Below are 15,795 nucleotides of genomic sequence, written 5' to 3'. Positions count from 1 at the left end.
AAGGCTTCTAGTTCTTGTTGAGACTGCATGTGAAGGGTGCCCTTCCCCCACCCAGCAGTTGGCTCAGCCATTCGAATGGTAGCATTTCTCCGATGGGCCTACCCCTGCTGGCAGGCTGTGTTCTGTACACAGCACTCTCTGGTCCTAGATGGCTGTGCTTGGCCCCAGCTTTCCTCACCATGCACTGCCATCATTGCCTGCTGTCCACTCTGGCCATACAAAAGGAGACAGTCGGCACTATGACCCCCTCCCAGTACCCACGAAACTAGGCAACATGGTCCCACTACGAGGCAGTGGGATGCAGTAGTGGAGCAAGAGTCCCTCGGAGGAGGAGACTCCCACTTTTCTGTGGGAATCTTTGGCCACAGGAAGTAGGATAGGCAGCTGGGAACAGGTACCCAGAAGAATGGAACGCCCAGGGACCTGCAGGTGCTAGTCTTTGGTCATGGGAGAGGGTTGGGAAGGACCCACCACTCCCAGGAGAGCAGGTGGAAAGTGGAGGGGGCGGTCCTAGGGGGAGTGATAACAGATTGGGTGAGCAGGGCTGAAAAATTCATGAAGCTGGGTGTTGGAGCCTGGGGACGTGGGTGACAGTGAGAAAGGTGGCTCTAGGAAGTGGTGGGTACAAAGGCCAGAGCAGAGGAGGCTAGAGGAGAGGAGAGGAGAGAAGAGGCCCAAGACACATCTGAAAGGAACAGAGCTAACTGGCTGCTGGCAGGAGCCTTGAGGCGCGCTTGAGCCTATGTTCTTTTTCACACAAAAAATGAAGCTGTGGACTGAACAAAACCCTTGTCAGTAGCAGCCCTTTACCTCCCTCATTCATATATGACAGCAACCATCGGGAGCAAAGTCTAGCAGGCATGAAGACACCATCTGAGCATTCCAACAAGGAGTCCAATTAGGGTAATAGACCGCTGTGAGCCATCAGTGCCTGTCACACCAAAGAGTTCACAGAGGTGACTTATAAATGGGTGTGATTCTAGGGTGCTGCTGGGCTTAGAAGAGCTGGCCAGCTGGCCAAGAAGCCAGGCTGGACAAGATCAGGCTTTCTATCATAAGAGGAACTGAGTATCCATGTGCCAGAGAGACTTTGGAGGGCTCTTGGGGCTGTGACCTCTGCAGAGGAGGCCTCAAGGGAAGTGAGTGGTCAACACTAGACAGAGCTGCAGCCCAAGGTCCTCCAGCCCAGCCAGGGAGGGAGCCAAGACAAAGCTGAGCCACACCATTCCTCCAATTCGTGCATGCCCCACGGGCCCACGCACAGAACTCCCAGGCACCACTGCGCTGGCAGCACAGCACAGACCCCAGATGGGAGTCTTCCTTGAAGCATGCTGGCACTCACTCCAGCAACAACAAGCGCCTGCGGAAGGCAAACCCTGAGAGCCAGACGTACAATAAACTATACATAACATATAACTGTATGTGTGTGCACTATAACACATAAGTCTATAAGAAAGCATAGCACATTAATACATACACAGCCTACATCTTCTACATAACAACATTACATTATTCATAAAGGACTATATACCCACTCAGCCCTCCATATCCATGGGAGCTGCCCTCATGGATTCACCCAATTATTGAAAGAAAATTACAGTATTCAGAAAAAACGCACTAGTACTGAACATGTACACACTTTTTTCTTGTCATTTTTCCTAAACAATACAGTATAACAACTATTACACAGCATTTACATCATAGTAGAGTTATAAGCAACCTGGAGATGAGTTTAGAGAGGATGTGCATACATTATGGGCATATACCTTGCCATTTTACCATAAGGGACTTGAGTACCCACAGATTACTGTCAGAGGGGTCCTAGAACCACTTCTCCAAGGACAGCAACACAGCTGCATTTTTGGGTCACCAGCCTGCTCTGCATGGTGGCACACATCTGGCTGTGGGATTAACCACACAGGCAGATGCAGAAATCTCACCCAGGGCTCCTTTCCCAGGACCCCTTGGTGCTTGCAGGAAGGTCCCTAGGGCCCTGTGTACACAGCTCCAGGCCCAGCACACCCACCTGACTCAGCTCAGGGTTGAGAATTCCACCCTCACTCCTTGGTTGCCAAGTTTTATCTCTACCACATTTTCCAGTGTGACACTGCCTAATTCTTTTGGACAACTCTGACCTCTCTGGCTCTCACTGCTAATTTTAACTTCTGGACTCTTCCCCACAAGTAAGCACAAGGCACCAATGTCACCACCAAGACACATTCCAGTCGCTGTGGACAGCATGTGACCACATGGGCCTCCAAATGCATGACAGCCCAGCATGTCCATGGCCATATCACTATTACTGATGCGCAAAACAACAATGAACACATATAACAAAAACTGTTAAGACAGCTGCTTGGGGCTGATCTCTAATGGGACAAAAGCACAGGGCCAGCCCCAACTCCCAGGCAGCTCGCCTGCTTCTGCAGCAGCCACATACACCTCACACAGGTGACACAGAGAGCACTGAGTGGGATCCACAGACAGATCAGAGCTCCACTCTGAGGGGTTACACACTGGGGGCCCAGAGATGGGGGGTAAAGAGGCTCCTTCTTGGATGAACATCAAGAGACATGGACGACCCCTAAAGTATATACAAAACTATCCACCTGCATTGCTGTAAGACAGAGGCACATAGTTTTCACCAGAGTTTCAAAGGACCCCATGACCCAGGTAAGATTAAGACTACCTCACCCTGGAGACGGGCCTGAGGGACAGCCACACAGTCACTCAACTGGTTAAAGGAGTTTTTGCTGTAACACGGTTATTACAAAATCTTTTTGCAGTTTTTAAAAAGTAGTTCCTCCTATTTGTTCTTTCCTTTAGGACTTAGTTGAATAAATTAGGTTTATACAAAAAAAAAAAAGGGTAAGAAAACTAGATAGCTGGAAGGAGTGGTGCATGTCTGTAATTCCAGCTCTTGGGAGGCTGAGGCAGGAGGATCACTTGATTCCAAAAATTCAAGACTAGCCTAGCCTGGGCAATACAGTGAGACCTGCAACTCAAGGAAATGGAGGGAAGGTAGGAGAGGGGAGAAGAGGGGAGAAGAGGGGAGGAGAGGGGAGGAGAGGGGAGGAGAGGGGAGGAGAGGGGAGGAGAGGGGAGGAGAGGGGAGGAGAGGGGAGGAGAGGGGAGGAGTGGGGAGGAGAGGGGAGGAGAGGGGAGGAGAGGGGAGGAGAGGGGAGGAGAGGGGAGGAGAGGGTAGAACATTCTAAATTCAGAGAAAACAGTAAGGACCAACCTAAATCATCATAGCTGAGAACCTTCTGGAACTTGTTACGCACACTTGGTGACATCAGAGTAATGTTCAAACCATGTTGTCTACAACTGGTCCCAGAGAAAAGGAAAAAGTTTGAACAGCTGCAAGTAAAATCACTGTCTGCAACCGTGAGTGAGGCAAGCAGGGAATTGAGGCTGGGGCCCGGTGAGTGCTCTCTGGGCAGCCCATGGGGTAGTAAGAGCTTGCTTTGAATTATCAGGGCATGGAGTCAGCGTTTACGTTTGAGAAGGAAACCCAGGCAGACCTCACTGAAGAAAGACCAACCTAGCAAAAAAAATCAGCAAAACACTGGTTTCACATTTCAACACCAATGTATGAGCCATGCCCAGACGAAACCTCGTCTCATCTGCATGTGAAGTTTAAGCAAGGAGCTTGGTTGCCATCACTTCCTTTCCTCAGATTCCAGAAAGCAACCCTGCTTTCTTCCATTTGGCACCCAGAACCTGTGAGCCTGGCCTGCCAGGTGTGCAGGGCTGTGCAGGTCACTCAGGTGCACAGCTCACAGAAACCCAACCACCAAGCTCTAGTCGCCAAGAGGGACTCACTGGTGGGAGCTGCCTCAAGGCCAGAGGGTGACCCCATGCATCGCTGGGACTGGCTCTCACGAAACACTCACAGAGGACCCACATGCTTCCCCAGAGAGTCCCAGCTGCGGCTGGCCCCACCACCCCTGCTCTGCCCATCCCCAAGACCCCATAACCTCACAGCCTGCAGCTCCCACCTGAGCAGGAACCATGCCAGGAGGCTACAGGGCAGAGAGCCCCGTGTGCCTCGGAGGGAGGTGGCCTGGCACACACTCTTCAAGCCCAGGGCCCTCTCCCACAGCCCTCTCCCTCTCAGTGCCTTCTGCTGCCAGGCACAGCATAGGGTTTCAGCCCTCCTGACCAGCAGCCCTCACCCTACCCACTCTTTCCTAGGGTCCTTCCACTAACTCTCTTCATCTCCCTACCTGCTAGTGTCATCTGCTTCAGCAACAATCTGATCCAACCGCACATGGGCTCACATGCATGTGCACACATGAAGTCTCTGAGGGATCCTGAAGTTGTCCATGACAAAAATTGCAACCTGTCCACAATTACAAAGGCTGGAATCTAGTTTTTGGTGGCACTGGGGATGGAACACAGCAGTGCTCCACCACTAAGCTACACCCCCCTAGCAATTTTTTTTTAAATTTTAGGTTAAGGTCTAAATTGCCCAGGCTGGCCTCCAACTTGTGATCCTCCTGCCTCAGTCTCCTGAGTAACTGGGATTACAGGTGTGTGCCACCACACCCAGCTCTAAGAAGCTCTTGATGGATGTGTTAACAAATCCATACTAGGACCACAGGCTTTGGAGCCCAACTAAAACTACAGATGACTCCATGCCATCCAGACAAGAGACCTGTATACACAAAGGCCCACTTACACACTCACCATCAAAATTGGGTGTTGGACACCCACACATGTCTAGTGACTAGGGATAGTACAAAGAAAAAGAAGCTTAAAGGCAATTCCACAGTCAGGTATGTAGGCCAATCAATGTACAGCAGCAGCACTGTACCTAGCAGCAACACAACCTGGTCCTAGCAAAGTGAAAAAGGTAAACGCACAGCACTGTGCAGTTTGCTAGATGTAATCAGGAAAGTTGCACTGAAGACAGAGCTATGCTTTGGCCTCTGGGCTTGTGTTGAGGGCCTGCTTGGAAATGCACATTCTACGTAGGAACATGTTCTGCTACTGAAAAACTCCACAAATCTACCTGGGGTGAAGACCCATAGAAGAAAAAGTGAGAAGGAATGGAATGAAGGAGGGATCGGAACTCCTGGTTAGGGGTTCTACCTTGTGGCAGAGAGAGGACACTGGGTTGGCTGAGGTAGGGCACACTGTGTGTGTGGGGGGGTCAGCAAGTGGGCAAAGGGCTCCTCCAGGGGCCCTGCCACAGCTCTTGGACACATCTGCCACCTTAAAAAACCAACATGATCAGAGGGGTGGCCACCAGGAGGGCTTTTACTGCAGGTCACTACTTGAGGCCCTGTCCAGGGCCCAGGCCCCAGCTGGAGCTCCAGAGAGGCCTAGCATGACAGACTGGGCAGTCCGAGGCTAGGGCAGGAAGAGACAGCAGTGTCAAGGAACCACTTCTGAGGTGGCACTGCAGGCAGAGGGCAAGTGGGAGGAGGCTCTGCCCGGCACTTGGCTGGGACCCTGTGGGTCCAAGGCCAGGGCCCTCCTATCATTGGCTCCATCAGTCTACGTCACACGTGGCTAGTGTCTACTAAGTGGGAGCCAGTATTAGCTACAAGACAACCACGAGGGAGAAAACAGAAAGGAGGCAGCAAGGGAAGAGGAACACACAGAGGACAGGTCAGCATGGGGACCCAGGGCTAGGCATAGCACTGGGCACCAGCCAAGTCCTGGGTCTTCACTTGTAGGCTGCCACCCACACACCCATGCCACAATGGGCTCCAAGGCACTCCCTGTGGGGGCAAGCTAGATGCACAGGTGAAGGAAACAAGCCAACAAAGGGCGGGACACAGATCCCAGTCCCCCCCGCAGGGTGGGGCACCAGGTCAAGACCACCATGGTGACAGTCTTTCCCCAGGGCACCAAGAAGGAGCCAGAGCCTAGCAGTCTATCCTATGCTGGTAAAGGCCTGGCTTGCCAGAGGGCAGGAGGACATGCCCAAACATGGAAGGAAAGCTGTGTTGCAGAAAAGTGGCCACAGTGGCTTCTGGGTGGGCCACAGGTGGATTCAAGTGACCACAGAAGGCAAGTAGGATAGCAGAGTGGGAATGTTTGCCCAGCATGCTCTCTACAGGGAGAAAGACATGTCTGGGCTCCTCATGTCCCCAGCTTTATAACACCCGCCTTACAAGTGGGGCCCTGGGACTCATAAAGCTGCAGCGGTGTGGCCAGAGTCACCTAGTCCTGAGGGAGACACCATAGTCCTGTTGCCACATCTGCTCCCAGGCAGTCACAGCACAAGGCTAAAATTCCACAGAGTAACCACGGTGTAGTTAGGTGACCAAGGCAGTCCCTGATCTGACCAATAAACATAAACAGACCTCTCATTTTAAAAACACGCAGAAATGCTTATCATACAGCTGCTTTGAAGTTTACTTGTTATCAAACTATAGGCACTTGATAAGTGACAGGTAGTGAAGGTTCTTCTGAAGTCTTCCCAAATGCCATCATGCTTTGGAACCTAAGACACACACAAAGAAACAAGTCTACATACCCAGGGGTATCCAGAAAGTTGAGGACCAACAGGCTCAACTAAGCAATCCTCTTCCCAGTTTCATCCCTCACACTCCCTGGTCCACACTGCTCGCTGGGGAGGCAGAGGAAGGGCGCCTCCCTAGAAGATGCTGTGTACGCAACTGGGAAGACACAGCGCACTGTGGAAGGTCTCTGCGGCTAGACACGCTGGGGTGATAATGGGGATGAATGAGCTGCAACTGTCTCCTGTGGCATTTTCTAGGACCAGACTTGCGAGTGAATACAAAGACCCCTGCACTTGATGTATGTACCACACAAGGCAGACCCTTCAAAAGGTGGAGGGGTATACTGCAGCACAGCCCAGTGTGGGCACCGGTTCCTCACAGGTGAAAGGCTCTTGAAGAAGAACAAGGACTCCACAACCAGGCAGTGCTGTGCCTGGGACCCACCCTGCCCCATCATGGTCTCTGTGGCTCAGACACAGAGCCCTTACCCCTCCTGGCACAACAGTCCAAGGACTCAGGCCCCGAACAGGCTACCATGCAGGCCTGGCCCTTGAGGAAAGCTGCCTGCCTTTTCCCTGGTCACTATGGCATTGCTAGAAATGTGTGGCAGCCCACTCTAGCACCACTTGCCAATAAACAGCAGCTGCTGCTCAGGGCTAGGCCTTCAGTAGCCTGGCTTCTGAGAGTTGAGCTTTGTTTCTCGGGAAGCCCTCACTTCCAAGAAGCCATCCTTGACTGCCTCATCAAGACTATGAGGGCCATCTAACCAGCTCTCTTTCACTTGTCACTTCTTTGCCTTGGCAGATAGTGGAACAGTCAGGAGTCAGAGACCCAGACAAGTTATTAAGGGTTAAGTTATTAAGGGTTCTGATCCTCAGCTTTCTCAACCAAGACTCACAGTGTAGTCAGCACATTCACAAGTTAATTCTACATCCAAGTGGCACCTGAGCCACCTGCTCACCATGTGTACTTAACAAGTGCCAGCAAGAGCTACCGTAGGATTTGTGTGAGGCTGTAAGGACCCTGCAGACAAGAGGTGGGTGGCCTTAAGGTATACTAATACTCTGAGTGCAACATCAACTGCATTCTGCTGGTGACCAAATTCACTGAAACTAAGAAATATTCGGTGGTATAGTCTGAATGTGTATGACCCCTCAAATTCATAGGTTTCAATCTCAACTCCCAAAGTGCAGTATTAGGAGATGGGGCCCTTGAGAGGTGATCAGATCATGAGGGCAGAGCCTTGGTGAAGGGAAGCCCCTCACTGTGACCTCATACATGGACATGGAGAGATGACAGTGTCTCTGAAGCAGGAGGTGGGCCTCAGCTGTCACCAGGTCCGACAGCACTTTGCTCTTAGACCCACAACCTCCAGCACCAAGAAATAAACCTCTGTTCTTTTCAAGTCCCCAGCATATAGTTTCTACTACAGCAACCTGAGCAGACCAAGACCCCAAACCCCTAAGTTCAGCATACTGTTACAGAAACAAACTCAGCTCACAAAGGATATCCTTGGCACCAGGATGCTTCACTGAGTGATGTACTTGGTGTTTTAGAAGTATAAACATCACAACGGCCCCTTCCCCTCTGACTGAGTCATTAAGGTCAAAAGCATTAGGGCTCAATCGGAAAGGGACAGGGACCGGGCTGGGCACAGGCACTAGCCACCGGGCAGTGGAAAGGATGGCTGCTCTGTGGGGAAGGCAGGCCTGGGACACCAGTCCAAGTTTAAAGCGCTCCAAAGCCAAAGTAGAACTGTATGGGCAAAAACAAACCCCTAGATGGCCAGAGTTCTGATGATACCATGAGAAAATCCACATTAAAAGATTGTTAAACTATTTTCCAAAACTGTATCATGATCAGGCAGAAACCATGGTCTCCATTTACTTGGCTTCCAGACTCTCCCACAGACCCACAAAACTTAATCAAAAACCTATCTGAACTCAACAACCACAAACCGGCATCACCCACAGGAGCCTTATCGGCACACAGCCTCTCTGCTGCAAGGATGGCACAAACAGGCCGGCCACACCACCCCCTAACGGCCGCGATGCAGCCACAGGCCTGTGCCACAGACACTGGTGTTCAAGACCAGGGGACAGTGAGGGGCTGTCTTCTCTTCTCTGTCCTCTTGAGTCACTGGTTACACGGCTCCTGGCTACTTCAGTCACTCAAAAAACCACTCTGATTTTATTTTACATCTGATTACTTTTAAACATCACCTCATTCCATTGTGTGAGAAGTGGCCAATATTTTGTACACACTGTTGAAGTATTGAAAAGTGACACTCAAAACTGCAAAGACTACTTACATTTCCCATGCACACGCACATTTACTTTGCACTCAGAGTCCCAGGATGAGGAGTACTTCATGTTTCTCTGGGTAGAAAACAAACTGCATTTTTAAGTACAGGCCAGTGTGAGAATGGTGACAATGCAGCCCAACACCCTGGGTGTCATGGTGCCATACTGCACAGGAAGCTGAGGCCCTTGGGCAGTGCCTGACTGGACTGGCTGCATCTCTCCAAGGGCTGCCAACCCTGCTTCCCACATGCTTTCTGGAAAGCTCGTAGCTCATGTCTGCTTCTTCCTAAAGCCCCCCCCCCCCCACACACACACCTTCAGTTCCAGTAATGGGGATTGAACACACAGCCTTCACACTGAGCTACATCCCCAGCCATTTTGAGACAGGGTCTCACTGAGTCACCAAGTTGCCTGGGTTGCAACTTTGCTATCCTCCTGCCACAAGCCTCCCTCATTTTGGGGTTACAGGAATGCACCAACATGTCTAGTTCTTAGTTTCCTTTAAAACATGGTTCAAACTGGGAGTGGTGGCACACACCTGTAATCCCAGCACTGGGGAGACTAAGGCAAGAGGATCTGAGTTCAAGGCCAGCCTGGGTAACTTAGCAAGACTGTCTCCCTCATAAACAAACCAACAACTGGGGCCTGGGATTTAGCTCAGTGGTTCCACCACCTTCCTTGCAAGCAGAAGGACCCGAGTTCGATCCCCGGTACCAAAAAAACAAAAAAAACAAAAACAAAAAACAAACCAACAACAACAACAACAACAACAACAAAAAAATTCAAAAACCAACAATATATTGACAGAATTGCTGATGCTGGTAATGAGTTGGGAAGATGACACTATCACACTAAGTTCACTCAGGTTCACTACTTTTAGGTGCCTGAAAATGTCCTTAATGAAAAGTTTTAAGAACAATCTTACATTGGGCTCAGGCACCACCTGCCCAATCTCAGGGCACTGGCCTCTGGAGGCTCCATGCCTGCCTTGTCACAATGCCCAGATGCCCAGCAGAGCAGCTACTGGTGAGGATCTCCAGAGTAGAGTGGACCACAAGGGGCCTGGTCCTTTCCTGGCTCACAGCATGTCCTGATGATGGTCACAGACACAAGGAAGGCCAAGCGTGCTGCCTGGAAGACCCAACCTCAGAATTAAAGCAAAAGGCTGTTGCAGGAGTCCAGCGGAACCACCTAGAGGGCCAAACTAGCTGGGTACAGCATCCCCATGCCAGCTGCTGGGTCCTACCTTCTATGCTCCAGGATCGGGAGTAGCATGGGGGTGGCAGGTCTGGTGCAGAACAGCCTCCAGAAGCACCCTCAGCAGGGATAACGGGAGCCTTAAGGTGGAATGTAGGATGAGGGGTCCATGCCTCTCTGGGCAGAAAACAAACTACATCTGAAAGTACAGGCCAGTGTGAGAATGGTGAGCAATGGAGCCCGTTACCCCAGGTGTGCACCAGGCTCGGCCACTTAGCTGGTGGCTTTGGGCACAGGAAATCTTGTAGGTTCTGTCAGGGACCAAGTGTCATTACTAGAGCTCAAGGGCCTGTTCAAAACCAGGGACAGATACCCCTGATACTCTCAAGCTGTCACACAGAAGCTGAGGTGTCAAGCTGTGGGTGGGCAACTTTTGGCCCAAGGTCACAAACTCAGGGCTCACCCAGCCAGCACCATGACACCATGACACTCTGCACACTCCTCCCATGACAAGACTGGGCTCCAGCAGGTTTCTACTGAAGAGTAAGAGGCACAGGGCCTCTCCCCATCCATGTAAGAATTTTAAAAAAACAAACAAAAGAACACTTTAAATTATCTGATTAATTCAGCCTGACCTAGAAATGCTTTGACGGTGTTCAGCTTCCCTCCAGCTTACCTAGGGAGACACCTGCCCCACCAGGGATCCCCAATCCAGGCCAATGTCCAAGGCCACCTCTACCTTTACAATCCCTCTGCTCCCTCAAATCAGAGCTGCCTTTCAAATGGGCCGCTGAGCAGAGGCAGAGCAGCCCTGCCACACCCCTGTGATCTGGCTATATCCAGCAGAGGGTAGTGGTGTGCAGGGCCTCCTGGGGGAGGACTTCCTACTCCAAGCTTTTAATGCAAACGGTTTTACAGAAGCTATATGAAAACACCACTAACGGTTACTCTAGTATTCCTGTAGCACGCCTGCCTAGATTTGCATTCTGAAGTAAAGCCTCAGGTGAGCATGGGAATTTTTAGAAACAACCAAATCTAGAGCAATTCTCAAAGTTTTCCAGGCAGGCATGGTGGTGCATGCCGGTAATCTCAGCTACTCAGAAGGCTGAGGCAGGAGGATTACAGGTGGAGGCCAGCCTGGGCAACTTAGCAAGACTCTGTCTCAAATTTTTTTTTGTTTCTTTGTTTTTGGTATCGGGCATTGAACTCGGGTCCTTGCACTTGTGAGGCAGGCGGTGGAACCACTGAGCTAAATCCCCCGGCCCCTCTGTCTCAAAATTTTTAAAAAGGGTGGGGCATGTGACTCAGTAGAAGAGTGCTTGCCTAGCCCACATGAGGCCATGGTTCAATCTCCATTACCACACAGACAAAAATTTTTTAAGAGTTTGAGATCTTGACTTCAGTACTGATTCCCCAAGTGCCAAGAAAATTTAAGTCAGGACTGGTTGCACGTGAGGGAAGAGCAGGAGGCTCTACCTCCTAAAGCTCCTGGCCCTATCCCATTCATGCTGTTTAGACACCACAAGATTCCCAGAAGATGGTCTTAGAACTGGCCACTCACTTATCCCTAGGAGCAAAGGCATTGGCCACAATCTGAGGACATGTTTGTTTGCCTCCGGAGATATTTATTTGCCCACATTTCCACTGAAGCATTATTCTTCAAAGGGTTCTTACTCACTGGCCCTGAGAGGGGAAGACAGGTAGAACCTCAGGCTGAGCTACTCAGCTGGGCTCCAAAGCCACAGAGCCGAGCAAGGCCGGAGGCCCCTGGGCCCTTGGAACCCTCCCTTAGGTCACAAGGCTATGGAACAATGCCAAGTTCCACTGCTCTCCATCCACAGCACGCTGTGTTTCTGGGTGTGAAGGTAATCTGGGGTCACAGTTTAATTATTAAATGTATCTAACACCCAATTTCTATTGGCTTTTAGGCTAAAAATAGTAAATGTTTATGCTCTGGCAGCATCTCCAGATGCGGGCAAGTTAATGCATTTAGCAAGTAATTGAGATCAAAGATACATTTATGCTTCTGTAATCAATTCTGTACTGATAATAACAATGACACAAATTTTCCCAGATTGAGTTAACAGCCTAAAGATTACAAAATGTTTTAAATTACCATTTACATATACTTTTGTCTCCAAAAAGTATGAAGAATGACCAAGAAAAAGATTCTGAAGTATAAAAGCACATTACATTAATATAAAAGTCCACAAGGGAAAGTGGACCTAAGTTTCACACTGTTTATGAACATACTTTTTAAAGGGGTTACTGATAGTGGGTATCAAACTATTAGGGTATTTAGCATTTAAAAAGCAATAGAACAGTAACTTTTAAATGCCTGCAATATAACAGAAATTATGTATTTTATAGCTATTTAAAATTATGATAAAAATATTTAGACATGCCTGGGATTTTAAATATGGGCATAGCTTTTCAAAGTTTGGGGTTTTTTGTTGCTTCTGCTTTTGTTTTGCAGTACTGGTGGGTTGAACCCACAGGCACTCTACCCCTGAGCTATATCTCTAGCTCTTTTTGAGATACGGTCTTGCTAAACTGGCCAGGCTGCTCTCCAACTTGAGATCCCCCTGCCCAGCCTCTCAAATGGTTGGGATTACAGGTGTACACTACCATGCCCAGCTTCTCAAAGAAATTTTGTGGAACATGTGAGCCAGATGCCGAACAGCTTCTGCTTTAACATAATATAAAACAATCCTAATTTAACCCAGTACTATTGATAAAATAGCTGCTTTCTACTGGTACCCAGCTGGTCCTTCACCTTAAGTCCATCATACTTTGGAAAGTGATTTCATTTCCAGTGCAGATGTCAAAACCACTCCCTTCCAAAAAAAAAAAAAAAAAAATGACGGTGGGCTGCAGATGTAGCTCAGAGGCACATGCTGGAGGACCTGAGTTCCATCTCCAGCTGCAACAATGACAATGAAACCAACCAAACATAATAAAGTGATGAAAAAACATTCTCTTCCCACCTGAAACCAAGTTGTATTCCTTTAGATTAATATATTGTCCTAAAATGACTGTTGGCGATAAGGAGCTCATTTACTGTTCAGTGGCTTATAACTTCTAAGTGAAACATCAAACTGCACAGAAGGGTTTGTGTGCCAAAGTACAGTGACCACTACATCTGAACCAAGCAAGAACAGCCTTTCAACGCCTCTTTAAATGTTTCAAGGGTCTGCTGTGCATTTTTTACTCATGATTTCCCTTTCTCTGAAATGAGAAAAATGTGGGTGCCAGCCAATCCTTTGGTTCCAGGATTCAGAGGCAGAATCCCCAACATTAAAAGTAAGCTGGGCAGCAGGATCCCAGCATGGAAGGTACTTTTTGAATACAGTAAATTAAGTACCTTTGGGCCTGGGTTCAGGAATGCAGTAGCCTCTCACTGCCAGCAAAACCCCTCAATAGGTTTAGAAGGATGAAAACACCAAGACCTGGCTTTGAACAATGCCTTTCCGGCCTGGGCTTCTAGCCAAGCAGAGGTGGGAGGGCAAGGTGGCAGTGTCTAGTGACTCCAGCAGGTTATGCAAATCCCCTAGGCTGCAGGGGCTCTATCACAGGACCCCTCAGTGGAGAGGCTGGCTCCCTGATTTCCAGCACAAAGGGCACCTTCCTTGGCTTCCCCAAACTCATGGGCAAAGCTGTTTTGAGCCTTCACTAGAGAAGAAGGTAGGCCTGGTGACAGCATTCAAGATAATATACCTGCACGCTTTTTAAAAGAGAAACCCTTCTGCTCATCCAAGGACCGAAAGTCACACAGCAGTGAGCTGAACAGAACTCAAGAGCCCTTCTCTCCAACATCAGGGTTCTGTGTTGATTCCCACAACCTCTCTCAAAAAACCGGTACTGCTCCTCTCTCAAGCTGACTGCTCTAACAAGGATTCACACTGACTGCGGGCCTTAACATCACACCCTGTAAGATGAAAACATAAACAGACCACCCCCTGGTCTCAAAGGACCTCTAGGTAGAGAATTTCTTGCAAGTTGAAGAGGAAAACAGCAAGCAGTTTATGCTGCCCCCAAGTCAGTGCATGTTTTAATCTTCTTAAAACACTTCCTTCACAGGTCACTCGCCAAGGAAGCCACCTCATAAACACTATTAGGCCTTCACTAAACGTTTCTCGCATCACTTTCACTCAAATGGCCAGGAGCTGGAGGTGCCTTTGGCGAAGCCTGCTGGAGTTTCTTCTAGCTCAGGGCAGAGACTCATCTGCCTCACTTCACAGACACTAAGAAATAGATATTTTTTTTAAAATTCTGAAAGTTCCACTTTTAAAAAGATCCTTGTTCATTGATTTTGGCGGGGCAGTTACACTAATCTAAACAAGGGAACTTTGTCTAGGAGTGGGTGGGGGAGGTGCAGCAGCTCTGGCCCTGTGCAGACTCCTGCTTACGTGGTCCTCCCCCCCACCCAAGCTGCTCTTTATCCACGAGGCTTGTTCCTGCTGTTGGATTTTTCACTCAACACAACTAAAATGCTCTTGTGAATCCTGGCTTGGAGTCACAGCAGCCCTTCTAATGGTGTTTCACTGAGCACACCTTCAACATAATTTACATTGTGATTAAAAAAAAATTTAGGGAATCAGAGGAAGCTAGCTCAGAGCAGTGTCCTTACCCATCCTTAACAAGAACACAGCTTCTGGCACCTCCCAGCTCCACAAATTACAGACAGACTCTGCCAGGGGTGTACCGAAGGAGGGCACTGACAATTTGGAGTTGTCCGCCACCTACCACACTTGCTAGTTGCCCTCACTCAGTGCCAGGCCTTGAGGCTGTCACAAACCACCCCTACCGGCTACCCAAAGCAGGACATCAGGGCCTCTGGGATGAAAGAGACAGGACACCAGCAGACAGATGCATCTCAGTTGGAAAATGACAATAACAGCAGCAGCCTAAACTCCAACACTGCCCCTCATCCTCCCCAACAGCCTTTCTGACGACACAGATGAAATCAATTCAATACCAAGCAACCTAACATCAGCTCAGATACCTTCCCAAGCTCCTCTCCTCCATCCGGGATGGGGGAGCTGCTGCCTATACTATGGCAGCCCTCTCCTCCCCTGCAGATCGGCAGAGCCTGAGGAGGCCGGATCTCCCTGCTCCCAGAGAGGGGCAGAAGCCAGTAGACTGGCTCTCTGGGCCCCTCCCCCACCCTAATCTCTCCAATAAGCAAAGTTATAGAGTGTTAAAAGCTTGCAAGGTCCCCTGGAGATCACAAGCCTAATCTCTGATCTCGTTGTTCTATGATGCGACAAGAGCCAAAGCTGCAGCGCAAAGCACTTCAGCAAGGGAAGGGAAGAGAGCAAACGAATCCCCACTGGCCCAGGGAGCTGGCCCTGGGCAGCCTCTCCAACTCCCACAGACCCAAGGACACTGTCCAGATGTAACCATCTCTGTTTTCAAACCTAATATGCATTTCAAACTATCTAGTTCTTTCCTTTTCAGCTGTAGCCACAAAAGCAATTAGCCTGATGTGACTGCAACCTCTGATTTTAAGACAACCTACTTCCTCAATCACTCCCAGAAGCACTGAATTTCTTTATTATGCCTGAGTCTCTTTCTACCTGGAGCCCCCAGAGCTTCAGGCCAAAATCACTGCCTCTTCCCACTCTACCACAGCTTCCTCAATAAACTACCTGCTCTTTCAATACATAATTCAGATCTAACAGAAAAGTAAGGAAATTACCCCATTTTTTCAAGGAAGGTGGATGATTCTGGTTCTGATGTCCAATCATTTGTTATAATTTTTAATCGGTAAACCAATCCTCCAGCCTTTTCTTACTTTTTCCTACCACAAGAAC

The 15,795-nt window shown here is 49.3% G+C and overlaps 1 protein-coding gene across 5 annotated transcripts in view; it reads right to left on the bottom strand.

Moving 5' to 3' along the window:
* Positions 1-15,795, bottom strand: part of Slc45a4 (solute carrier family 45 member 4) — a 79,936-nt gene that overhangs the window by 62,617 nt on the left and 1,524 nt on the right. Inside the window, exons 1-2 of one of the 5 annotated variants that reach the window (XM_004837882.3) lie at positions 11,658-15,791; positions 10,029-10,178 (exon numbers count right to left, since the gene is read on the bottom strand). The exons of 2 other annotated variants lie outside the window; for them this stretch is intronic. The gene's annotated coding sequence lies outside the window, so the exon portion shown is untranslated. Of the gene's footprint in view, positions 1-10,028; positions 10,179-11,540; positions 15,792-15,795 lie in introns of those variants that run through there. 2 more of the 5 variants (XM_013069532.3, XM_004837884.3) reach the window with 2 other exon arrangements.

This window comes from Heterocephalus glaber, unplaced genomic scaffold, assembly GCF_053883595.1.
Source record: "Heterocephalus glaber isolate CG9 unplaced genomic scaffold, H.glaber_assembly_v1.0 deba00000281, whole genome shotgun sequence".
Classification (NCBI taxonomy): domain Eukaryota; kingdom Metazoa; phylum Chordata; class Mammalia; order Rodentia; family Bathyergidae; genus Heterocephalus; species Heterocephalus glaber.
The sequence above is the reverse complement of the archived record's forward strand: the minus strand, read 5'-3'. Positions and strand labels throughout refer to the sequence as shown.